The sequence below is a fragment of the Manis pentadactyla genome, chromosome 15, assembly GCF_030020395.1.
Source record: "Manis pentadactyla isolate mManPen7 chromosome 15, mManPen7.hap1, whole genome shotgun sequence".
In the NCBI taxonomy this organism is placed as follows: domain Eukaryota; kingdom Metazoa; phylum Chordata; class Mammalia; order Pholidota; family Manidae; genus Manis; species Manis pentadactyla.
The window spans coordinates 67,556,532-67,582,704 of NC_080033.1; the positions used below are offsets into that span (position 1 = coordinate 67,556,532).

Genomic DNA, 26,173 nt, shown 5'->3' on the forward strand with positions numbered 1-26,173 from the left:
TAGCCACTGCTTTGGATTCAGACATGTGGGTTGAACACCAGTCCCGTCACTGACCAGCGATAGGAGCTTAGGGAGGTATTTTGCCTTCACTGATCTGTAAATGGAGTGGAAGCACACCCACTCTATAGGCTATTTCAGGGATTAGTTCTCTAGCATCTGTTGATTCCTTGGTGAAATGACCTGAAATGAGTTTAAAATCTGTTGGTTTATCTACTCTCTATGGTAGTGTTATGAGGCAATACTCCATTATTCCCATTTTATAGCTGAGGAAACTGAGCCACAGAGCAGTTAAGATGCCTCAGGTTCTCTAGCAAGTCAGTAGTTGAGTGAGGATCAAACCCAGGCATTCGGGCTCCTCAGTCGGTGACTTTGACTTCCCTGCCTCACGGCCTCCCTGAGACCCACTGCAGGAAGCTCCAGCACAGGCCAGATGCACGGTTGATCTCGGCAACATCAGTACCTTCCTTTTCTGCTTGGGTACATGTTGGGAGAAGTATTCTGTAGCCTGTTCCTAGACTGTATTCCATTTGGGACACATACTGATGGCTTTTTTCATGAATGGATGGAGGTGTGAAGGGAGTATCAGGAAAAGACACTCTTTGTGAAATTATACTCTTGAAAGAATATCGAAACCTGCATGTAAAAGTGCCCAGCACAGAGTTGGTGCTCAATTAACAGGAACCCTTTATTATTTTTAATAGGCAGCCATGCTTCATGGGCAGATGTAGCCATTACTGTGGCAAATGGGGAAAGGGGATCGGGTGGACATAGTGGCAAATTTAATAATATGCAAACAACTGCACATATGAATTCTTCTTTTCAAATAAGAATTTATTTGGTTTGGAGAGCATTGGTTTTAACTGAATGAGGAAGTTAAATCCATATTCTGTTTTCTATTTTCATTATACCTAGATGGGTTGACTATGGGTTGGTTTTCTTTCCAAACAATTAAACCCTTGATACTTAGTAGTGTAATCAAACACCAGGATGAAACTGCCTTGGGAATGCAGAGCTGGTTTGAGGTGACTTCATTTCTGTTTTTCCTCTGTCAGGGAAGAGGTGGAAGTTTCCACATCCAACTGGGGTTAAGACAGAGAAGTGTCCTAGCACTTTGCCTAGAACCAAAGCTGTTATATGCCAGATACTGTGCTTTGCGTAGATAACTGGTTTGCCGTTCCCAGACTACTGATGAAGCCAAGATTCCTGCACCCACCTTGTAGGTGAGGAACCTGAGGATCCAGGTGGTGAGACCTCATGCAGGTCACATAGCTAACATGTTGCAGAGTTGAAAACCAGAAAGATGCAAAATAAAGATGTCAAGATGGTTCCAGGGCTTTAGTGTCAGGTAACTCCACACCATGTTCACTGTGAGTGGTGCCGTCCAGTGCTGTGCATTTCAGGGAGCCCTGTGTGGGCATGAGCTGGAACATTAAGTAGACACAATGGGCCATGTGTTTCTTGACAGTGTTGTACCCTAGTCCATAATATATCTGCACTGGTCATCTATTGCTGCATAAGAAATCACTCTAAGACTTGGTGGCTTAAGATCACATTTATTGTCTCTCAGTCTCTGTGGGTCAGGAATCTGGGTGCAGCTTAGCTACATCCTTTGGTTACAGCCAAGGCTGCAATCCAGGTAGGTGCTGAGGCAGTGGTCATCTCAGGGCTCCACTAGGCATTGGTTTGCTTCCACCCTCACTCATGATTGTTGGGAGGATCCTATCCTTTCAGCCTGTCAGACTGAGGGCCTTATTTCCTTGCTGGCTGTTAGTGAGGGGAAGCCCTCAGTTCCATGCCGTGTGGACTTCTTCATGGAGGAATGCACACGATATGGCAGCATGCTTCTTCAGAGCAAACGAGGGAGGAATCAGAGCCAAGATGCCAATAAGACAGAAGTCACAGTCTCTAGTAACTTCATCATGGGAGAGATATCCCACCAGTTTTGTTAATATTCTGTTCATTCGATGCGAGTCACTAGGTCCACCCCACATTCCACAGGAGGGGATTACCCAACGGCATGCATATGGGGAGGCATGGGTCATTGAAAACCAGACACTTTATTGCAAAACAATGCTGCAAATGACTTACACTGGGTAGACTCATCTCTCCAGAAACTCGTGCACATCTTGAGGAGTCATGCAGCCCCCTGTGCCTGTCTGCATACCCTTCACAGGTAATGGCACCCCAGTCTGAAACCTGGAGAGCAATCAAGTTTTGCTAGAAGTGTAAGTCTTACTAAGCTTGTATCCACCTGCTTCAGTCTATGATGCTGAAGCTAACCTTAATGTTAAATTTTGGGTAGCGTTGCTGCTATGTCCTTTCTACACAAATAAGTGTTGACCTTTGCAGTAGTCTCCCTGGAATGGAAGGCTTTATGCTCATCTGTGAGGCAAACTTTGCTTAAAACCTGTTGCAGCTCCTCTTTGGGAATGGCCTTTGGAATAATAACCAAAAAAAAAAAATGCACCCTGTCTTTAAGATATGATCCCCAAGAAGTATTTATTGGATTTGTTGGTAGGGAGGCATCCCCTTCCTTCTTTATTGTTTATTATTCCATGCATTTCCTTCTTAGCACAAATAGATATGAACTCAGCCCTATCCAGAGCCCTCATTTACAACAGCTTTATGCGTTATGCACACAAGGCAATAGGCATCTTTAATCATTTCCAAACATAGGACATGGCAAAGACGACCACCTCCCTTCCTTATTTCAACAGTCAATTTGATATGCTTAGATTGACTGAGTCTTAGGAACTGAGGTATCCTTGGTCTTCAGTTTTGTGATAGTTTTAAATACAAGTGCAGGTCTGAGGAAAAAGAATGATCAGAAATCATCCCTGAGGATTGCTAGGTACATGAATCGATCTCAGATAGAAAGACTGGTCCCAGAGAGTGAGGAAAGGTGCTGGGCTTTGTAGCAGAGACGAAAGGGGACTTTGAAGTGTGAACAACTGGGGAGAGAGAAGCGTGAGGCTCAAGTAATCAGCCCATTAGAAGTTATTTTTTGAATGTAATAAATATGTAAAAAGCACTTACTGTGTGCTAGGTTTCTTTCAAAGCCAAAATTTAATCCCTAGGAGGCAGGTATAATTTCCCCCATTTTACAGATGAGGAAATAAAGGCACAAAGAAGTGGAGGATGTGCCCTTGGCCACACTGGCGGGCGGTAGTCCGGCCTCAGGGCTGATGGTCTCTACCACTGCCCTTTGCTGCTTCCCAGGGCTGCCTACCCAGAGCAAAGCAGGGGCTGCTCCAGGACTTCCCGTGCAGAGTCCCAGAGTCACTGTCAGACCAGGCTGCTGGCACAGTGTTATTCCCAGCGTTTGGGAGCAAAGATTCTAGCATTCCTGGGACAAAGACTCTGATACAGATTGTACGGAAGAGAGAGCTGGGGAATAGACCTAGAAGGCTGGCTGTGGTTCCAAGGGGCAGGGTACAGGCAGCAGGAGAGAAAGACAGAAAGAACCAGAAATAAGGATTGTAAACTAACCCAGTAACTTCCCTCCAACCGACCAGCTACACTTTGGAAGTTCATCCAGACACTCCCTCCTACCAGAACCAAATGTCTAGAGTCGTTGAGATGGAGGAGCCAGCACTTGAGTGTGTCTGTGTGTAAGCACGTGTTTGCCCTCAAATACCTTTTGTGGAGCAGATGGTGGCAGGAGGGCATTGTGGGGAGGTACCTGCAGGAAAGGGGAAGGTCATGGTTCTCATCCCGTCTTGTCACACAGACGCTTGTGACAGCTGAGCGCGTGGATCAGTCCCTCAAGGAGTGAAGCACATCTGTGCACATGCCTCACATTAGCCGCACCTTTCCCTGACAGGTGCACTTTGGGGGAATCAATCTCTGCCCCTGGAGCCAAGAGTAAATTCATTTTGCCCGTGAGTTGAAGTACACAGGTGATTTACCTCAACAAAACACGTGCAGCTGAGACCTTGACTTTAAATCAAGCAACAGCGTGTACAGTACCTCTGATTACACAGAGTCCTGCTCCCTTTTCGCTTGCAGGAATTGTGGGTGGGGGGAGATCAATAATCACATAGTCAAGAGGGAAACTACAGATGTGGACCCGAAGTGGTTGCAACAGAATTGGTTTGCTTGAAAGTTCTGTCTCCACTTCCCTAAAAAGATTCAGGGACAGACCTGGGATTCAAGGAGGCAGAGGAGTTTTTCCTCCTTGCCAGCCCTTCCCTGGCTCTCCGACAAAGGGTATAGTGAGCAGGCCAGAAACAACTGCAGGAGCAGGGATATAAATATCCAGCCACCACAGTCCTCAGAGGATAAATGACAGCAGCCCATGCAAAGTGCTCTCTGTGCATTTTAAACCGACTCTTCTCCTCTGCACTGGAGCTGACATATTAGTAAATTGATTCCAGGTGATGGTGACATTTTGTAATTATCACTATCTATAATTTTCATCTATTCCATTGAATATTTTGATCATTTAAAATAAAGTAGCATACCTAATAGTGGTCATTAGTTTAGCTCAAGGGAAAATTCATGGTTTAATAAACTCACATTAGAAATAACTTACTAAAATTACAATTGCCATGATTAGCTTCCCTCTTAAAAAAAATAGAGAGCAGACTAATTTTGTCTAAACTGATAGCTTTTCTCTTTCAAACTGATACATTGTTCTATTGTTATCTTGGAGGAATGCAAGACACCTGCTGCACAGTAGTAGCAATAAAAAACATAATAACCGAACACACAAAAATAAGGCTTATATTTCATTGTACACCTTGGCACTAGCTGAATACGGTACATTCTCTTCTTTTCTGACTAACCACGGAGTGAGGAAAGCTGTGTGGCTTTTCAAACAAGGTCACATTGGGGGGAGTTAGTCTTCTCATCCTACTTGTCAGAAGGGACCGTTTAGTAAGGGTTGCCTGGGAAGAGAGAGGTTCTGGGCTTGATTCTCTTCTTTCTCTCGGTGTCAATTTTTGTTTTACATGAACCTTCTGCAGCTTGCCTCTAGGTTCATTTTAGGTGTCATTTCTAAATAATAAAAGGGACCATTTTAATATGCAGGAAATGATTTTTAAAAAGGTATTGGAACAGATTTGACTGTTGCCAGAGCAATGCTATTTGGTTACTACAGAGAAACTTTTCACCTATTGGCCAATAGCAGGGAATCGTGGCATTCTCCCCGATACCTTTAGCTCCGGGGAACTCAGGCCACAGTGGGTCAGCCTACGGTTTCACTTGCTGGCAGTTCAGGTTTTCTGAATTTATTCAAGGGATTAGTAGTTGCAGATCATCTTACTGGAAGTAAACTGTATTGTTGATGTGTACCTGGGCACCTTGATGGTTGAGGCCATTCTTCACCCATTCATCTAGCTACCCACTCACACATCCCCTCACCCTCACTTATCAAGTGTCCAACCACCCACCAATTAATCTATCATCCATGGACTCACATGCACCCGCCCACCCATCCACACACCTGTGCATCATCTATCCACCCATTTACCCATCTATATATTTAGCTATAAATCCATCTATCCACTTATCCTTTCATGAATCCACCCACTCACCTATCTGCTAATCCATCAGTATATTCTTTTGCCCATCCATACAAGCACCCATCCTTAAAAAAATCATTTAGCAACATTTATCAAACCTCTAGACACTGGTAATAAAGAGACACATAAGCCACAGTTCTGCCCTTAAGGAGAACCATAAATAAACCAAAAATTACAAAGAATGCTGAGTGAGGCTGTAGAGAACTATGCTGTGTGGCTGTGGTAATTCTTAGGAAGGACTGCCTTGCTGTTCTCTGAATGATCCCAAGAAAGATATGCACATGTGAACCCTAATGCTGCAGGGACTGATCACTGGGGGAACGGGAGAAGTGACATCAGGGACTGAGCAGCAGGTGAACGCCCATCCCTACATTCTCTCCAGGACTGCGCTTGCCATTCAGTAGAAAGCTGAATGAAGTATATGCTCCTTGCACGAGGCAGGGTAAGGGCCCTGAAAGAGGGCCTCAGGGAGCCGACCCAAAGAACCGGGATTTAGGATGGGCTTCCGGCTCCGAAGGAGGGAAAGAAGAAAAGAAGAAACAAATGGATTTATACATACTCAAGTCAGAACAGATGAATAATAACTATAGACAGATAAATGCATCTCAGGTCACACATGAAAATGCAAACCTGCATTCAGTCACAGACACTTAACATAACTTTGCCTGGTGACATCTTTGACCAAAGCAAACCAGTGGCAGTGAGACCCCCGACTACTGCTCACATGCCTGAGCCCAGCCTTCTCTCTGTTCTGTGCCTGGAATCTGTAGGATGCCTAACAGGGCACAGGCATCTTTTCAACCCCAAATGCCTGGCACTCAGCTCTGCACAGGGGCCTTGGCCAGGCCTTTATGGCTTTCCCAGAGGCTTCCGGTCTCTTTTCAGACCCAGCAGCTGTTACCGGGAGTAACTCCACTTCCCAAACAATAGCAGAGACTTTGTGAAGCTTTCCCAGGTGCTGTGGGCCCAGCATTGCCAAAAAATGCCCGAGACCAACACTGTCTCCTTCCCCCGTGGAGCTTAAATAGATGGGAAGCAAATGCTTGTTGACAACAGGTGTGGCTCGATGTGAGCAAATGTTCCATTCCGTGATTACAGGGCTGGCACCAAGGGACATTTCCTGTGGAAGAAATGGGCTTCCAAGAACATGGGAGAGCCATACTCAGGGCCAGAAAGCACTCGGTTCCTCCCTCTTAGGGCCAAAGGCGCCAGAACTCTGAGCAGGTGCTCCGAGTAAGTACAGAGGTTTCCACAGCAAAGAAAGGCTGGGCAGGGAGGGGCAGGCCCCCTGGCCTTGAGGCTCCAGCCAGCTGACTGATTAGGCTCTCCGTGATGGTGCTAAGTGGCTGCATCATGATTAACTCGGCTAGATTAACTTGCTCAGCAGAAGCTTGCAAAGCTGCGTGAGCCCATCTTCTGCTCAGCTTGAGTCAGAGATTGGACCATGAGGGCACAGGGAGGCAGCCTCCAGGAGGTGGGGCCTCAGCCCCGAGGTTACTCGGCAGAAACCCTAAGGAGGTAGAGAAGAACTTTCTATTCATTTGAAAGATCTGGCTGGGGAATCTTTCTCTCTGAACCGTCTTAGGGGCAAAAGTAAGTACTGCGTTGAACTGAATGGAATTGCTTGCTAGATGAGTTAGTTTCTTATTTCAGTGAGAAGACTGCCAGATGTCCTATGGCTCTGGGACTCCTCCCCTCCTGGCTGTGGGGGCTCATCCGTGCCCAGGGCTTCATGCGGGATTGCCAGGGCAGCATGTAGACAGGAGAACTATCCGAGGCAGTGGCGGCTGTCTTACAAAGAAACGCTAGTTATCAGACCATTCTGTTTATTTGAGTTTGAGCTGGTGGAAGAAAAGAAATAAATGGAGGTAAACAAAAAATACACTAATTTTTTAATAATATTTTGTCAGAAATTCTATTTGTTTCTTCTTCTACCTCCATACGGTCCACTTATATGTTTGCGGAGGTGTGTGCATGCCCAGGGCCAAGGGGGGCCCTTTTTCACTCATTTCCAAGGCCTAGAATCCTATGCATTGGTATCCTAGTGTATGGCTTTGGGAGGCTAAGTTGCAGTAACAAGTTGGCCCTAAAGTTTCAGCGGTTTAAGAGCACTGTGGCAGTTTATTTCCTGCACACCCACAGTTCTGTGCCAGCAGTTCAGGTCTGAGAGTTTCTTCCGTGAAGTCATTCAGAAACCCAGGCCTATGGGTGGTTCTGCCATTTTCATCACACAGCTTTCAGAGTGACCCTAGACGTCAACATCCCAATCAGAACGCAGAAATCCTGGAGCTGCTCTGAGAGGGTTTTACGGTCTGCATCTGGAAGTGGCGTGCATCGCCCACTCAGTCATGTGACCACCTACCTGCGGAAGAGGCTGGGGATGTAGTACAGTGGTGAGCCCCCGAAGAAAGGGGCACTGATTTGGGTGGGTGGCTCATGGTGTCCCCCCCCCCCCACGTGGCTTTCATCATTGTTGTTTACTGAGCGCTTCTTACAAGCCCTGTGTTGTGCTAGGAGCTGAGGATATGGCTCCCGTATGGTTAGAATCTAGGGAAAGGGAAGAAAAATCATTATAATTAAGGTGAGAAGAGAAAACTACAGGCCACCAGGAGACCTTGAGGCTATCTCTAGAGCAGGTGAGGGGGAAGCCAGGAAGGTTTCTGGGAAGAAATGGCCTTTAAGCTACAGACAGGAAGGCAGAAAGCCAGCCAGGCAGAGGCACAGCTGAACAGCGTTTTCCAATGAAGGACTAACAAGGGAAAAGACATTCCAGCACTTCAGACTCCTCCACAGGGTGGTGGGGCCGATGCCCTGAGAGAAATCTAAAATGAAGCAGGAAAGGTGGGGGACTGAAAAAGTCTTGGGGGCTGCGTCAGAGAGTGAGGTCTTCTTCCCAGCAGCAGTGGGGAGCCACTGAAGGGCTTAAGAGTATAGTGTGATCAGCTATGCTTTTCAAAATTTGTTTTACTTAATGATCCAGAGTGAGGAGGTTATTGCAGTCTTTCAGGAGAGAGATGGGGGTGCTTGGTTTAGGGGGTTGGCTGTTGAAATGGAGAGAAGTGGGATGAACTGGAGGCAGATGTAGGCGGGAGAAGATATGTTATGAGACTCTCTTGTTTAGATACGAGTCAGGGAGGCAGCCCTGAGGTCCCAGATAGGCAGGCTCAGTTTGGCACTTCGCTCATTCAATGGCAAGACTTAAGTCAGAACTGGTTTATCCTTTTTCTCTGTGGTTTTGTGGATTTCTTGATGTCAGGCATATTTAATAAAAGTCAGCTCTTTAAAATGGATGTTCTATGGAACTCCAATTCACCCTCAGTTGGCACTTCTGTGGACTTTGATTAGTGTTCGTAATAGAGTGGTGCACCTGACGTCCACAGCAGGCAGTTCCAGCACCAGTGGGGAGAGGTACAAGATAAATCACTCCAAGTAAATGACTAATTAATCATGCTCTTGATTTTAATAACATATACTGTCTGGCTCAAGATTCATCTGTCTATAATCTTGCATTTTATTCTAGAAATTTGATAATCAGTAAAGCCACCCATGGATTCCTAAATGACAATTTCTTTCCTTTCTTTTAGAAAAGTTAGGAATCAAGGCGTATTTCCGTGACTGTGTGAAGGGGGTTGCAGGTAGGAGTATGTGTTTTCAGTCTATCTCAGAAACTATCACAGATATTTCAAGATGATCTGTGAGACAAAATTGACCCTATCTCATTGAAAGTGTGTAAACTCATTTGTTGAAACAGCTATACCAGAGGGCTTGCTTGCAATGTGTCTATATTCCTCCAAGTCAGAAAACTATTTTCAGGGGTAGTTGGACAAAAGTCGTGAATACTTGGCAGTAAAACATCCTTACTTGTGCATGGCCTCGAAAACTCGTAAATCAACAGGGGTGTGAACCACGTGAGGATTCATAATTTCCAGTGAGTCATGGCTCTACTCGTTTGGAATAGATAGGCCCATAAAGCAAAATACAGTTCACTTGTAAAAAGCCCCTTTATTTCACATGACAAACCAACCCATGGTCATATTACTAAAGACTGTTCGTCATTGGGGCTGGTTTCAGGCTGGGTGAGGTAAATACCTGTAGGTGGAATTCTTCTGGAAATAAAGTCTCCAAACATTTTAAATAATTAACTTCTTCACCTTACCCCTTACATAGCTGGGTACGGCCAAGCCAGTGGTATATGGCACTGTCAAAAACAAAAACAAAAAACAAAAAGACGGTAGAACATAAGTCCTGGGGTGTCAACAGAAAATGTGTTCCATTTGACTCATTGCATCATTTAGAAGAAAGGGCCATTGCAGTGGAGTTGATGTAGGTGGGTTAATACTTGATGATTTAGGAAAATTCTGAGTGCTTACTATGTGAAAAGAATTATGCTGTGGGCTTTAATTATAGAAATCAACAAAAATAGTTTGGGTGCTACTTATTGAGCATTTATTATATGCTAGTCATAGGTATCACCTCACTTAATCCTCAACATTAGCCTAAGAATTAGCTGTTATTATTATCCTAAATTGAGTGGTTAGAGAGAAATGGAGAGCAGAGAGATTAAGGGGCTTCTGCAGGGTCACAGTCAGTTGAGAAGGCAGGACCCAGTCCAGGTCAGCTTCCAAGAAAATGGCTAAGTAATCGTGCTTGTATTTTAATAGCATATATTGTCTGGACTGAGGTTTGTCTGTCTACATACAATCTAACATTCTATTCTCAGATAGCTAGTAAAGCCACCCAAGGATTCCTAATTGACAATAATTTTTTTTCTTCTTTTTAGAGAAGTTAGGAATCAAGGTACATTCCAGTGATTTTAAGGAAGAGGATGGAGGGAGGAAGTGAGCATTTTTTAATCTCAAAAGACATCACAGATATTCTAGGATAACCTGAAAATTAAAATCTGAAAATTCAAAGCACGATGTGTAAGCCCCACTCTACACCTAGGACACAAAAACTAGGAGAAGGGCGTCATTTGTTTTCCCTTCAAGCATTCATGGCTGCACACCACTCTCAAGAGGCAAAATCATCCCCGAGAAGTTGCTATTTGTATAATAAGTCAGTGCCCTCTGGAGACTGTGAGCAAACCTCATTTGGCATATAAAAATGGGAAAGGTGTGTCCAAGAAACTAGGAGAGACGCATCTAGGAACCAAGTGCCTCTTTCAGAAGAGGTGGAAAAATATTGAGGTATATCCTTTGCACATGGCTTCCAGATTTTGTTCCCAAACCCTGCAGCCTTGGCTAAGCCTGGACTGGTCCTCTCCAAGCAGTAGTGTAAGCCCATTACTGCCCATTACATCTGCCCACGCTCCAGTAGTTACCTGGGAGGTGGCCGAGCCGTGGGAGCCTCCAGACACCATCTCAGTCGGACCCGGAGTGCCCCTCATAAGGTGGCTGTTTGGCCTCTACACACGCTTGGCCCTCTGCAGCATCACCCTAGGGAGCCTCTCCCTTCTTAAGTTCCCAGTTGCTGCTTTTTAACTCCCAGCTTAGGGAATCAGACTGAATTAGTTCTTTGTGTTATTAACCAGAGGAGCACTTACATTTTCTGACATCTCTAATCTTGGAGCTCAGGGAATAGCACAGAGCATTTGCATGAAATTACCCCTCATTCTATCTATAGGCTTAGCTGCCAGCATTTGTGAATTTGGCAGAAGCCAGCAGATCTCACAGTTAATGTCTTCCTCTCCTGCCAGGCTCTTCAGAATGGGGTGCATTAGAGTACTGCGTGACAAAGAGCAGGACGGATCCTGGTATGTGGAAGTTAGGTGATGCTATTTGCATCCAATTAAAGAAGCAAGAGTCGGCTTTATTCAAATGCACAACTCTGATGCCTTTTGGCCCATTAAGCCTTTGGATCAAGTTTTGTAGGAGGATGTTGGCAAGAACATGTACAGGGCTCGGGCACAGGTAGAGGTGATCTTCCCAGCCCAGTCCCCCACCAGGCTGTCATTTGTATCTTTCCTTTCCCCCATATACTTGCCCCAGGTTCCAAAGGAGGTTTCTTTCACCTCTTTGACTGTTTCTTGTTAGATCCACAGGGCTAAGGAGCCCGGGTCAGAAGCAGGTGAATAAGACTCACCCTGATAAGCCCCACACTCCCCTTCTCCCGTTTCTTTTGGGGATTTCACACCCTCCCCACACTCAAGGTGTCTTAGAGAGGTTGGGGAGCAAATGTTAGTGCTGAGTTTATATGTGGTTGGGCTGCTCACAGAAACTAGAGATATCATAAAATGTGTTTCTCTGGTTAATTACCTGAAGAGCTAAATCAGTGTGATTCCCCGAGCTGGTAGTTAATGACAGTGACTGTGAACTCATGAAGGGCAGGGGGGCTCTCCTTAAGGTGATGCTGAAGGATACACAGCGTGCCGTGAGGCCACTGTACCCTGTGGGGAGACAGAGCCCACCTTCTCGGATCACCCTGAATTATATCGAGGAGGAATCCTGAGCATGGGTGGTCCAGACTTGGTGGTGTGGCTCAGGCAGGACACCTCACCTCCTAGGTGCTCAGGTCCCGTCTCAGGCTCCATTCCTGTCCAGTTTGTGCAGTGTCTCCTTTCCACAGACGGGCATGTGGGCACGCTCCTGGGGAGAACCAGGGCCATGGGATGTTTCCCAGTCGGGCCGCCCTCTGCCTCAGAATAGCCCCACCTCACTGTAAGGAGAATATTCCTTCTTTAGCCTCTGTTCCCAGTGACATGAGGGGTTGCTTCCCCCTCCAGACACTCCTGAAGCTCTAGGTGGATGCTGACTTACTGACTAGCGGAGTTTTAAATTATTTTTCTCTCTCTCTCTTTCACACATACATGCACACACACACAAGTTGCTTATAAAATACATTAGGAGAATGTAGTATGTCTGATTACACTGAATACATATAATAGTTCAACATTTCTCAAACAGGGCTTCTTGACATATTAACGGGCATACAAAGGAAGTCTTTGGTCAGGTAAGTGAGAGCAAAGCATAGACTACCTATGGCAGACAGGGTGGCCCCCATGATTTCTGTCCCCCATGTCCTTGCCCAGCATAATCCTCTTTTGAATGTGGGAAGGATCTGTGACTTGCTTCTAGTCCTTAGAAGAGGAGATGAAATGTTTCCTCTGTAATAATGTTTTCTCTGTGACACTCAGTCTTAGCAGACTGGGTAGGCTCTCCATTTTCGGCTTTAAAGAAATAAGCTGCCCTGTTGTGAGAGCCTGTGCAGAGGAAAAGGACCTGTGGGTGGCCCCCAGGCGTGGAGAGCAGCTCCTGGCTGGTGGCCAGCAAGAAAGCTGGCTTGTTCTCTGAGGAGACGGATTCTGCCAACCCCCTGAGGGAGCTTGCAAGTGTGGACCCTTCCCCAGGTGACAGTCTGATGAGACCACATCCCCAATGGACACCTAGACAGCAGCCTGGTGAGACCCCGAAGAGAACTCCCTGAGCTGTGACTGCAGTCCCGAACCACAGACACTGCAAAATAACAAATGTGTGTTGTTTTAAGCAACCAAGTTTGTGATGATCTGTTACACAGTAATAGAAAACCAATACAGTGCCCTTTGATATTTACAAAGAACATAGCAAAATAAAAGCTTTTCAAGGGTGTGAAAAAAATACATTTATTTAACTATTTAACTTTATGTAATATGGTATTTCCCATACCAATAAGAACAGCTACCAGAGCCATCCCCTGCCCCCCAGGGACCCCCTCCTGGCTTTTTTTTTAATGAAACACCTAGGAACATCTTAAAGATATCTGGTATTTCATGAAACAAGGTTTAGGAGAGTGATTCTTACATGTTTTGGTCTCAAGACCCCTTTACACTAAAAAATAATTGAGGACTCTAAAACCTTTTGTTTATGTGGATTTTATCTACTGATATTGACCATATTTAAAGTTAAAACTGAGAAAACTTTACAATCCCATTAAATGTTAGCTTAAATAACATATTCTTATGAAAAATAATGATATATTCCAGAAAAAAGTGGTGAGGAAAATAGCATTATTGTTTTGTGAGTCTCTTCAATGAATGGCTTATTAGAAGTTGTGATATGCTATTTTGGCTAAAGAAAGTTAAGAAAATCCTGTCTCATATAGTATGTAGTTGGAAAAGAGATACAAAGTTTTAATAGTCTTTTTAGTTAACTGTGGACAAACTTCTTTTATACTCAAGAAGTACTAGTTTCTTAAAAACTGGTTGCAGTGTTGAATCTGAAACCTTATCAATGAACTTTTCATACACTATACATTTGTGAAAGAGTAAGTGGAAAAAACAAATAATATCTTAGAGATGTTATGAAAATAATTTTTTGAGATATTATGAAAATAGTTTTGACCTTATTACATGCAGAAAGTGTTCCCAGGATCCCCGGGGGTCCCCAGATCACACTTTGATGTCCACTGGTTTAGGAAATATTCCACTAATCAAATATAGGGCCCATACTCATCTTAACTGATTCGTCAATTATGTGTTGATTACCTTTCATACAAGACACTGAACCAGGTACTGGAAAGATATGGAACTAAATAATATATGGCACCTGCCTCGATGAGTTAATATGCAGTGGGAGAAGAGAAAAATAAGCAGTTAACTATGCATTAATAAAAAGGCAAATGCAAGAGCTAGTCAGGTGTGGAGAGAGGAGGGAGAAGATGGGACTGCTTAGATGACTTATTTTGCAAAGTGACCATCGGAGAGACAGCGTTCCAAGCATGGGCTCGCAAGCATGTGACTCTTAAGGGAAACACTGGTGGTCAGTTGGTTCCAGAGCATCAGGTGTGTGGACAGAGGTGGTGAGAAGTCAGATCAGGAAATCCAGATGGACTGATTTATAAGAGTCTTGAATGCCATGTGAGGAATTTTTTCCTTATTCTGTAAGGAACAATATTTTTTACAGGAATTCACATGAATTGGTGATGTAGAAAAATTAGTTGTCCCACAGTATAAGGGACAAGGAGACCCATCATGTGGCAACTGCCATTGTCCAGTGACAAATGGCAAGGCCAGGAGCATGTGGGTGGAGTTGCCGAGGTGCAGAGAACCCACAGGGTGGAGGCTGAATCAACAGAGCCTGGTAGCTGCAGAGAGGTGGTGGTGCAGAGCTAAGTGCATTCTTCTACCTCATCAGATTCCCTAATAATTCACCATCAGGAAAGTAATAATCATCTCAAAGGGAAATGGAGAAATGTCCTATCTAGAGGTTGTGATTAATGCAAAGAAAGAGTCAGTTTAGTTCAATAATAGGCAGCACCCTGCAAGAGAATGGAGAGGAGAAAGGGAAATGAATGTGAATAGATTTTGAAATACTTAAGTGGCATCAAACCAAGGTAGCAAGTGTCCACTCTAATTGTAGCCCTTTCAGGGGATCCAGTCCTTCCTTAGAACTCAATCAAAGCCCTATTCTGAGCAATAGCTTTGTGCTCTGTGGGAGTTCTCATTTATTCCTCCCAGTAGCCCTTTGAGGAGGTAGAGCTGTATCTCCATTTTGCAGCTGGAGAAGTGAAGTAACGAGAAGCCGACGGAGTAGAGGATTTGAACTCAAGGCTGTGTGATTCCAACCCCAAGTTCTTCAAACCTCCTTCAGACCCTTTCCTGAGTCTTTACTGGCCACCCTCCCTCCATGCTGCCCTCCTACCTGCGCCGTCTGACCTACTGCTCCTGACCCTTTGTTCTTTGTTCATCTCTACATTCTTTGGCACTTGGTGCCCGTGCAGCCCCTCCTTGCTTTAAGGACTCATTTTTGACCTCCTTCTCATTTTTACTTTCCTTTACATGAGCCATTCAATTCTGAACTTTCCCCAGTTCCTTGACTTCCTATACTCATAACCTCAGATAAGAGATGATCCTAACACCCCTCTGTCCTGGAACTGTGGGACCCTGTGAGCTAGGCTGGCCTGTGTGCTCTTCTCAGAATGGAAATCACTTATTCACTCAATCATTCATTCATTCAACCCCCATTCTCACATTCTTGGGGAATACAAAGTAAAAGCGTACTAGACTGGTTGGGTGTCAGGAGTTCTGTCATGTGGAGGTGTCATATGTCCCTTTTAGGATCTGATAAAAGCCATGGATCCATTACCCAGAAAAGTGTATGTGCATTTGTGCATACCCTCATTTAAACAAATTCAGTTTATGTACCAATTCTGGAGGCTTCTGCAGTCCCTCAGAACCATTCCCAAGGTTTGTCCAAGTCCTTGAGTCCAGGCTAAGACCCCTGCTCCCTCCACTAGACTACAACCCTGGAGACACTGCTGTGTCTTAATGCCACTGTACCAAACACACCACAGCGAGCTCCATGCACCAAGCCTGGTACCTATAGACCTTTAATACACGTGAATTGAAATAAATAGGCAGCATGGCCCCATCCGCAGGAGCCATTTGTCCATTTCTTGTATTCCTCTTATCTTGTCACACTCCAGGAAAGACATGTATGCCTCTGCTAGTCCGGTGAACATTAATTTTGAGCTCACCCAATGCTTGACTACACACAGGCTGTGTGACATCATTCCAGACTATCAGGTGCCAAGCGCTAATTGATTTGTAAAGAAGGTCCGCATGTAATGCATGGCACACTCCCAAGGGCTCCCAAGAGAGGGACAATAGCGCTGGACGCTGTCAGGAAATCACTCTTGCTGGCCTTTGCAGGACAGGAGGACATTCTGGCCAGGAAGCCCTCTTGACTTCAGATCTGAATCTGCCCCTGAGGGAGTTATTCACAGATGGCTAAGTTAAATGCAGCCCTCATAGCACTAAGGCATTTCAGAGGCAGCTAAGCAAGTGGCCCATGAAATGGAGGCACCAGAAACCTCTGGAAGCAGCATCAGTGTATCACGCGGTGAAGCCATTGTGTCTCTCCTTGGTAATGAGCATTTCCAAGGGCATGTGGGGGATTTCCATCAACCTGTGAGAAGGCAGGGTGTGCAGGTATTGTGGCTCACGAGAGGGAGTGAAAGCAGACAATAAAAATCAGAAAGAAAGAAAAAAATGAGGCCAGGAGCCAAGGAGATACTTACAGTGGTAAAGAGCGGGGAAAAAATAGCTCCACCCCTCCTGTCCAAATGAAAAAGCATTTAATTGAATGTTCTTTAGAGAGGTAAAAAACACCCTGTGCAGTTCACAGTGTTTCATTATCCAATTGAGTTTGGTACCTCAAATTTCAAAGCCCATTCTCCTGAAGGATCATTCTTATTTCCCTGCCAGTCAGCTCTGTGCTCAGCGAACCCCCACTGGGCCGCATCATTTAAAAGTCAAAACCCTGGGAGTATTTTTATGCCCAATATAGTAACAGAGCAAGGTCTGGTACCACTCGTTTTATTCTCCACAGCCTCTTTCCCTCTCGTCTGTTATGTAGATTTCTGTGCTACTGAGGATGCTTGGAATCAACAGGGCTGCTCCCAAACCCTGTCTTAATTCTCCAAAAGGCCTCTGAGGGAAAGAGATTAGAAGGCTTAGAAATGGCAGCATCACAGGGCAACCATTTAAGCAGGAGATGGGGCTCTGACTGTTCCTCTTGAAGTTTGAGGAGTAAGGGACGGCCTGGGGCAGTGGTGAGTGGCTTAAGTCAGTCGGTCTATCAGGAGACACCAGGCCTTTGCGGAGTTGAAATGGCCCAGATAAAACTGTCCATAAAAGCTCCTTCAGTGAGGGTCGACTTCCCTGGGAGAATCTGGGAAGGGAGCTATGGTGCAGACCCTCCCAGCAAACGTACCAGTTCTGGGAAATAATTCTTTTCATTGTTGAATTACTTGAACATCTAAGAAGTTACTATTTTTTTTCCTCCCTTGAGAGGGAAATCTGGGGGTGGGGTGGAGAATCATTTCAAATATTTCCCTTCAGAGACAAGCTACTAGAGGTGGCTGGTAAACAACGTAAAATAATTGTTTAGAAGTTTCACATCCGACCTGTGTAGCACCTGGCACATTTTCTTAATTTAGAAAATATTTGATGATACTGAATCCATCCTATTTTCTCAAACAGAGGCTTAATTTCTCTTTGAAATGAATAGTTATGTTGTCAGACCTTAGCCAAACACGCTATAAATGTAATAGCTCTTCAGCCTTAATATTTCAAGAACTGTAGTTTTCATTTCAAGCTGTTATGATGTTTTATCTCTGAAGTTGTGGAATAGTTTAAGCCAATTTTTCCTACTTCGGTTTGCTCAAGGTTGATTCTTCTGCCTGAATTTCCCCTCCCATGCAACCTGTAAACTCCCTCTTACCTCCTACACTGGCACAAAAGCAATTTGTTTCCAAGATTCAGGCCAAAAAAAAAAACAGCGGTGGAATGGTGTGGGAGAACCACCACGCTGATTCCAGTGCTCAGAGTTCTCCGCGTCCTAAAGGTAAATGAGCCCTGGTCTCAGCTGAAGGGACAGCACCCTCCCTCCCTCCCTCCCTGCTCTTTCCCTGGAGGGACAGCACCCTCCCTGGCAGTGCCCAGTCGTGTTGGTTTGCATACTCATCTCCAGCAGGCTCACACATCCCTTTGCCACAGGACACATGTGGTTGGGTGGGCAGTCTTTCTGTCTGTGGTTAGCGAACAGAGGTCTCTCTGCTTGGCAGTTTTAGCTTCTGATCTGAGTCCTAGTTCATGGGCATTTGTCCTCATGGATGGTACATCAGGGGTCTATGCCAACTTCGCCTCTGTGGATCCCCTCAGTTGGTTAGCATGGAGGTCACAGTCTCCACCTTAGCAACCTAAAATAAGGAAAGGGAAATTGAAAAGGCCAGTCAAGTGCTGGATTCAGCCTGGGTCTAAAGGGATCAGGGGGCTTCTAACTGTCCTGTCTCTCTAGTAATGATGAACACAATTTTTGAAGGTTCATGCGTGGGGCACTTGTCCTACATTGTTTTACTTGAACCAACCTTATGAATCATGTACCTTATTATCCCCATTTTACAGATGAGGAAATGGAGGTTGAGGCAGGTTGAACACCTAACCCAAGGTCATGCAATGAGTAGTAGTGGGAGAGAGCCCTGCGCCCAAGCCGGTTATCTGTAGACCCTTTACCCTTAACGGCCCCCCTATCCACCCATTCCTAAGCAAGCCCCGCCTCCGGGCTGCCGATTCCCACTTCACACACCCTCTAGGAGAAAGACAACAGCTGTGGTCATGAATGGCCCCATTCTGCTGGGTTCTGTCTTGCATCCCGATGAGCTCCTTGGCTGATTCTGGAAAAGCCCCAATTCCTGACTTTCTGCCTCTTACTTTGTAATGTTGAGTGGGCGTCCAAACCAATTGTGGCCCTATTCATTTGACACAATGAAAAAACTCTGCCACCATTCCTTTATTTGGGTTGTTTTTTCCATCCAACAAATGTTTATTGTGTCTTATTTTTTAAGAATGCATCTGGTCCTTGGGATACAACTCAGTGAACAAAATGGACAAACCAATTGCCCACTAGGAATGTACAGCCTGTGCCCGCTTCCCCTATGTCAGGTTTCTTACCTACGTTGTCTCATTAAATCTAACAGTTTCCTTGAGAGGCATTTTACAAACAGGTAACAAAAGTTCTGGAAGGTGGTGTGTCTGGCCCAGGGTAACCCAGCTAAAATGTTGCAAAACCAGAAAACTAGAGAGCTCAGTTCTCTGACTCTAGCTAGAATCTGGGTGTTTGGCCGCTCGTCTCTACTGCCCCCTATGGATGTGTAGAGGGAATACATGGGTACCTGGAGGTTCCAAGTCTTACCTAGAAATCTCTCTTTAAGTCCTACTCATCTCTTCACTTTAGAACCACTTCTTACACTTACTTGCCCAGGGAGCATTTCCTAAATACCGCCAGCCATTTGTTATTTTATTGGACAACCAGATACCGAGTCCCCGTTCTGGGCCAGGAGCTCTCAGGAGCTGTGACTTTTATGGAGGACACACGTGGTCCTCACCCTCAGGGAAGTTACATTTTTACTTTTTAAAGGTGCATTGTTCCATGTTGATTGTCCTCAGGAATTACATTTTCAGTTAATTACCTTGTAGACTGTTAATATTCATTTGTGATATTTTGGCTTACAGGCCTTGAGTTTAGGAGTGATATTCACAACACATGACACCTAGTTCAATCAGAGTGGACGCTGGCCCAGGTGGCTGCAGAGAACTCCCCAGAGCGTCCCTGCTGGGCCGAGTATTAGCCCTTTAGTTGCTGAATCATAACCAGGTGCTGGCGGATCCCAGAGGAAGGCTGGGACATGGGCAGGGAACTCATCTCAGAGTAGCAGCTTTTTACCTAGGGCCATTCCAGTGTTTCTACAATGGCTGCACCTGTGTGCCCCGGCTGACTGCCAGCCCTGCTCATTGCATATGGGGGTTCGGCCTTTCCAACTAGACTGACCGCCCACTGTGGGCAGGGGTCCCACCGTCTTTTCCTTCCTCCAAACAAGTCTGGCACGGTGTACATTTGATCTGGTTTGTCCAAGACTATGTACTTGGCATGAGTTATTCCTCAGTGTTTCACAATGTGACCTCAAAGGTGAGCTGTCCTAAGCCTTCAGTTTTTATACTGAAATACTTCTTAATAGTTTTTCCTGTAACTTTCTCTTTCCCTGTGGGAAGGAATGGTACTTTTCAGCTGCTGTATGTTCCTTATACCGTGTGTTATATGGAAACAGTGTGATTTTGATAGAACCTAGCTTTTGGAGCCTTATCTGGTCCACAAGAGAGCTGAGCTCATTTGAATGCCCGGAGGGAGTTCAAAAATGAGTTTAGAGCATGGGCAGCAGTAGACACAGAAAGAACATTACTGCCGAGCACTTCAGCCCAGAGCCCTGGGCCGAAGGTGGCAAATGGTGATGCTTGGGCTGCCCTCAGTCCCCCACCGTCTCAAGGGTTTGCCTTAGTGACCCATGACTGTGCTCCCCAGGGTCTCGGGAAGCATCTCATCACATCACTTCAGGCAGCTACTATTAATGGATCTCAATTAGCTCAGAGAATTAAACCCATCAACATCCCATGTCCAGGCTGCTGTTAAACTAGAAAAAAGAAAAGGGTCCTTCTCTACCTCATCCAAAGAGATGCTGATAATTACCTGTTAAGGAAAAAAATCCATTGTTTATATTTAGGTTCATATACTAATTGAATGTAATGCTGAAGATGTATTTATCATGTGCGTGAGAATTTGAGTAATGGTAAAATTTACAAGCATCCCTTTAGGGCTGTGTGTGCGTGTGCCTGTGTGTGCAAAGGCATGCCCACACACACATGTTTTGCCCTGTGGTAGGATTTCTTTAGATCAGAAATAAAACATGAAAACAGAGACCAGAGCCTTCTCAGAAGACATTTGAAGTGTATCCTTATTGCTGGTTTGTGCTTGCTTTACAAGAGCAAAGCTCATGTGCATGCTGTGGTCACTTCTGTCACTGGCCTGGGTCCCAATTTAAGAATCACTGAGCCTCTGCAAAGTACGCACATCCTTTCTCCCCCAGGTAGCTTTGAGCTGAGAAACCTGAACTAAAGTAGGAGTAAAATCAAAAGTAGACTCAGTGTCTTGAGCTGGAACCATGAAACCACAGAGGCTGGCATTGAATTTTGACTGTTGGATGGCAGGTTACTCTTGTAACACCATTTCATTCAATGTGGAGTGGATATTATCCTCCCCATTTTACATCTCGGGAAAACAAAGGCATCGAAATGATGAGGCATTCGGGTAGGAGGTGCACGACCGGTAAGCTAATATTAGAACTCAGATGTGTCTGATTTCAGAGCTCTTTCCACACTACCTAAAATATTCGTGCACCAGATGAAAGCTTTTCTTTTTTTCCCCCTGGACTTTTTCTTAAATTTATAGCTCTGCTTTCAAGATAGGGTTACTTGAAATGTTATGATGTGATTATATTTCTGATCATTACTCCCCAACCATCATGTCAAAGGGAATTGACGTGTGAGGCTGAAGAGATAATGGCAGGGTGAGCCATAAATGCAGGTCAACCTTTCTAATGTGGGCTGGGCAACGTCGGAATGATTCAGCGCTGTTTCTAGAAGTCACTTCCCGCTCTAGGTCAGGGGTTATCAGCGCTGATGCCCACAGGGACCAGGCAGTTACCGTGAATAAGTGCCACAGGCTCTCCTGTGGCAGGAGCTCAGGGGTGCATCTGGGCCTGGCTGTGCTCAAAAGCACATGACCAGCTGGAGTGGGGGGTCTGTATCCATTAGGATGACTGCTAGGTCCCCATAGGGAGACCATGACTAGTTCCAACTGGGCTGTCGGAAGGGACCTCAGTGAAGGGGCCGTTTACAAAGGTGTGGGCAGAGAAACATGTCACCCAAAGTTACTCTCTCTGCCTTTCTCCAATTCCCTGCTGATGTTCCCCATTTGAGATTTGGATGAACAGCAGAAGATGCAGCCTTGGGAGCCAGAAAAACTTCCAAGATCAGCCAAAGTCTAAGAGCTGCATATATGGCAACTTACAAATTGCTCAGCATTTACAGAGGTGGCTGTTTCATTTCCTTTTCATTTTAACTGCGGTTCACTATTGTAGGGGAAAAGTTGGTCCCAAGGCAAAGAACAAGGCTGACTGGACCTATTTTTTCTTGGATGGCCGATTCTCAGAATTCCTGGTGGGTAATTTTAAATCTGATGTTTGTAAAGTGCATAAAAAAAAAACATGAATGAAAACACTGGTTGACCAAGTGCCTAAAACAGCTCAGTTTACTCTGGTCACTGTCGCCTCTCTGTGTCTGAAGGTGGTGGCTTCAACCTCAACGAGACCTCTGTGCTGTGTCCCTGTGGCTGTAGCCTGAAGGAAGGGTGTGCCTAGCGCTCAGTAGTTTTGATGTTTTTTTGCTGTTGTTGTAACATTCTTCAAATCTGTGTGTTAGGAAGCATCAGGTGCAGTTTCCAACAGAGACATGCTTAGGAAGCATCTGGTTTCCCCTCCTTATTCACCCCTTTCTCCCTCTTCTTTTTCACTGGCTGAAGCAGCGTCAGCATCATAGGCACCGCGAGCTGCCCATTTCCCAGGTGCTGGGCACTGTGTAAGTGCTTACATGTATCATCCCCTGGCCCTAGGAGGGGAGCCCAGTTTTTATTTTCATTTTGCAGATGAAGAAACTGAGGCCCAGAGAGAAGAAATAATTTGCCCAAGGAAGCTGATGAGTTGTTCAGAACTTGACAGAAACGGGGTTTCCACCCAGGCCATCTGCCACCAGACTCTTCACTTCACCAGTAAATTTCACTCCTCCTATGACTGTTCAAGCTCAGCAATTCCACTCAAAGAACAATAGATTAACTTGGAGATGAAGTCAATAATCTCCTCCAACTATCCCAATTTCTTTCAGTATCTCAAAAAGCCCCAGGTGAATACAGCTAGATAGTCATCAAAGAAAAGTCTAATACATGTTATTTTTTGTTATATGGTTCAGTTGCTTACGCATAATTCAGTTGTATATTAATTCTAGTGAAAGTTGGTCTTGAAATATTGTGTACAGTCCAAATTAGGGGCTTGGCACCAAATTGCCTCTTGGACCACAAATTATTTACCCTTGCCAAATTAGAATCTAGAGTAATTTACCATAAGGTGGGCTTTTAACCCAAGTATCTGACTGTACCCAGCGGTTTGCTATGAAAGCTCATTAGCTTCTAGAAGCAGCTCTTGTGAAGGGGATGCTATCAGGGTAAACATATCGCTTTACTCTTTTTTCCAACATTACAAATTCCACCTTGTCATACGGGGAAAATAAATGGAAAACTCTTGTTTAGTATTAATTCACTTGGATCCGTTTATTTCCATCAGTGGCTTCTGAGAGAAAGTTGGCTCGGTTTGTTTTCCCATGTTCAGTTCCTGATGCCGTGTGGGATTTTATGTTTCCATAATTAACAGAGACATTTTTCAAATAGAAAAAAAATGGTTTTGTGCTTTTTGGCACAAACAAACAAAAACATGGTACCTAGTGAATATGATTTTCCAAACTGGGTGTAGATTTTTCATGTCCAATATACATCTCTATCTCCTGACGTTATGGACTTGGGCTTTGTGCAACCCACTGCCAGGCTTCTGTCAGAATTGGGCAATTTATTGGCTCCTGAACAGGAGCAGTGAGATGGCTGCAGTGTCATGATATGCTGTTGCCGGCAAAGAGCATCTGTTTTCTAAGCAGATATTTACTGGGGACCTGCCTCCTGCCCACAAATGATGTTCCACTTGGTTTTAGCAGATATGGTGTGGTGTCACTGAGTCAAAAGATGGGCAGACTCTTTGGGTGACTGTTAACTATTGCATATTTGTCTCTTATTCATAAGATAAAATTTGCTTGTCTAAATCTTGGTTTTCATTTATTTGCTTGTTTTGGGTTAATTAAATTTGAGATTATGCCGAAAGCTCTTCTTCACTATTGAGTGAGGAAGGTGGGTCTCACTCAGTGGGCAAGGTGTCCACTAAAACTGTATGATTATCTCGTATCCAAACCTAGCTTCTCAGCCAACTTGACACAAAATGGTAGCTGTTCACTTCCAAAAAGTCTTCCCTTCTGTGATGAGATCCCCAAGTGATCCCTAAAACATTAGTCAGAGCTCTTAACCTGAGATCCATGGAATAGAGACAAAGGGCTGGACTTTAGGAGGCCCATCATCCTTTCAATATATGCAAAAGTCTGCAGGTGTAGGCGTGTTTCACAAAATACCATCCTATTAACAAATGACATGGTTAATATCAAAGGCTCATAACCCAGAAAGGTTAAGAACCGCTGATCTTAGATCTTCCATAATTCTTTTAAATAATAGGGTCTGGCCAATGATAGATTATTTGGGGCATATTTACCACATATTTACTTACTGCTTGTCCTTGGTCCTACCGCTCAACTGCTATATACCTCACCGTATAAAAGAGAAAGAACAGGATTTACCTAAAGCCCAGAGGAATGCTGGTTTTGTGCTAATTCAAGTTGTTTTGGGATTTGGGAGTCTCACATGAGAAAACCACCGTCATGTTCAGCTTGGTTATTTTACTCATTTGTAGTCAGTATTCAATTATTTAAATTGAGCATGTGGGTTTTTAAGTCTCTTATTCCCTTTTTCTTCCTTTTTGAGTCCACTGGGTGCATTTTGCGCCACTAAACAAGGGGAAAAAATGCAATAGGAGGTCTTGAAACGCCAAAGCAGCACAAAGTTACAAGTTTGATCAAAGATTAAGATCAGTGCTTAAAAGTTACATTTGATGCATAGAAACTAGGGTATGTTGGATCCTTTGGGAAGAAACCTTAAGTATCCAATCATATGTGGCTTCCTAGGCTCTCAGATTCCCCCTCACTTACAGAGACTGAAAAGAATGGCCGCCTACACTCAAGAGTTACACACAGGTTTATTCCTGAATCTTTTGTCTCAACATACTTTTATCCTGTTTTCAGTTAAACTGGATGTCGAATTTATGACTGTCCCTTTCGTAGGTCATCTAACCTAGCTTGAGACACCTCAAATGACCTCTAGCTCCTATAGATTTTAATTCTTTTATTAAAAACCCTGTCTAATCCACTCCATCTCCAGGACGTTCTAGGTTGGTGCAGTCACTCGGCACCCTGAATTCCTATCAGGCCAGCAACTGTCAGATTCATCCCTTGATCACAGATGTGCAGCCATGACGGACAGCCAGGGCTGAGGACAGCAAGATTGAATCAACAATACTTGACTGTTGAAGCAAGGTGTTGACTCAAGGCAGGAAGAGAAGCCAGCATGATAATTCTGGGGTCAGTTATCAAGGAAAGTGCAAAAGTAAACTGGAAGACATGGGATAGGAACTTGGATATGCTGGCTTAGTCTCTTCAACTAACCCATATACAGCGTATAAAGTGATTCCAAGCAATTTTATTTTTTTTTACCCAGAATCTTGAACTGTGGACTCTATAAAAGCATAGACTGGGGCAGGGAGAGGGCAGTTTTACAAGCTTGTTACCCACTTCCATGTCTCAGGTTCAGCTCCCCAAAGCAGACCCTGACAAAAGGTTTCAGTGCAAATCATTTGTTTGTGAGGCGATGGGATACTCCAGTAAGGGAGTTAATACAGGGAATTACAGGAGGGCAATGAGCTGTGTGTGGGTGGGCATGTTATCACCATGGGTGAGCGGCGCTCAGGCCCAGTGAAGGGAACTGGAAGTCTGTGTAGAAACACCTCAGAGCTGAGGCACCCACCTCCCAACTCCTCCTCACTGGCTGAGGGCTGCTCCCAGCCCACCAAGGGAGCAGACCAAGGATGGTCCTGTGGCCATGGAAACAAGGGGTAGGTACCGTGAGAACAGTGAACACCCCGGGGAGTAGGTGGAGCGGTTGCCGTGTCTGCTGTCCCTGGCATTACAGAGAGCAGAGCTGACCCTGGCGGGGCTGGCGGCTTCCTCGGATTTTCGGAATGTCCTTTCCTGTTCCTAGTGGCAGAGGCAAAACTGGGGGAGGACAGCCAACTCGAAGTAGGGGGACACAGGGCTCTGTTGAGAGATTCAGTGGACCTTGTTCTCTCGTGGTACAGTATCAAGGAGTGACCAGTCCGCAGGGCACAGCCAGCGGGTGCAACCACCCAGGCATGGGAGCAGCAGGCCACAGGGTGGGCAGGGCCGCCTACTTTCCATCTTGCCCTGTGGCTGCGTCTCCTTTTGCCCACCCTCTCTCTGGCTGTCCCTTTCTTCTCCCTCCACATACCCTGAAGACAAGAAATGCACATGGAGCAAGCACACACCGAGGACGGGGTGAAATACTCTT

General features: G+C 45.1%; 1 protein-coding gene across 4 annotated transcripts in view; it reads left to right on the plus strand.

Annotated features, from left to right (window-relative positions):
* The window catches only part of CDH13 (cadherin 13), a 1,152,846-nt gene that overhangs the window by 353,950 nt on the left and 772,723 nt on the right, over window positions 1-26,173 (plus strand). Inside the window, exon 1 of one of the 4 annotated variants that reach the window (XM_057493262.1) lies at window positions 7,094-7,118. The exons of the other annotated variants lie outside the window; for them this stretch is intronic. The gene's annotated coding sequence lies outside the window, so the exon portion shown is untranslated. Of the gene's footprint in view, window positions 1-7,093; window positions 7,119-26,173 lie in introns of those variants that run through there. 4 annotated transcript variants of the gene reach the window in all.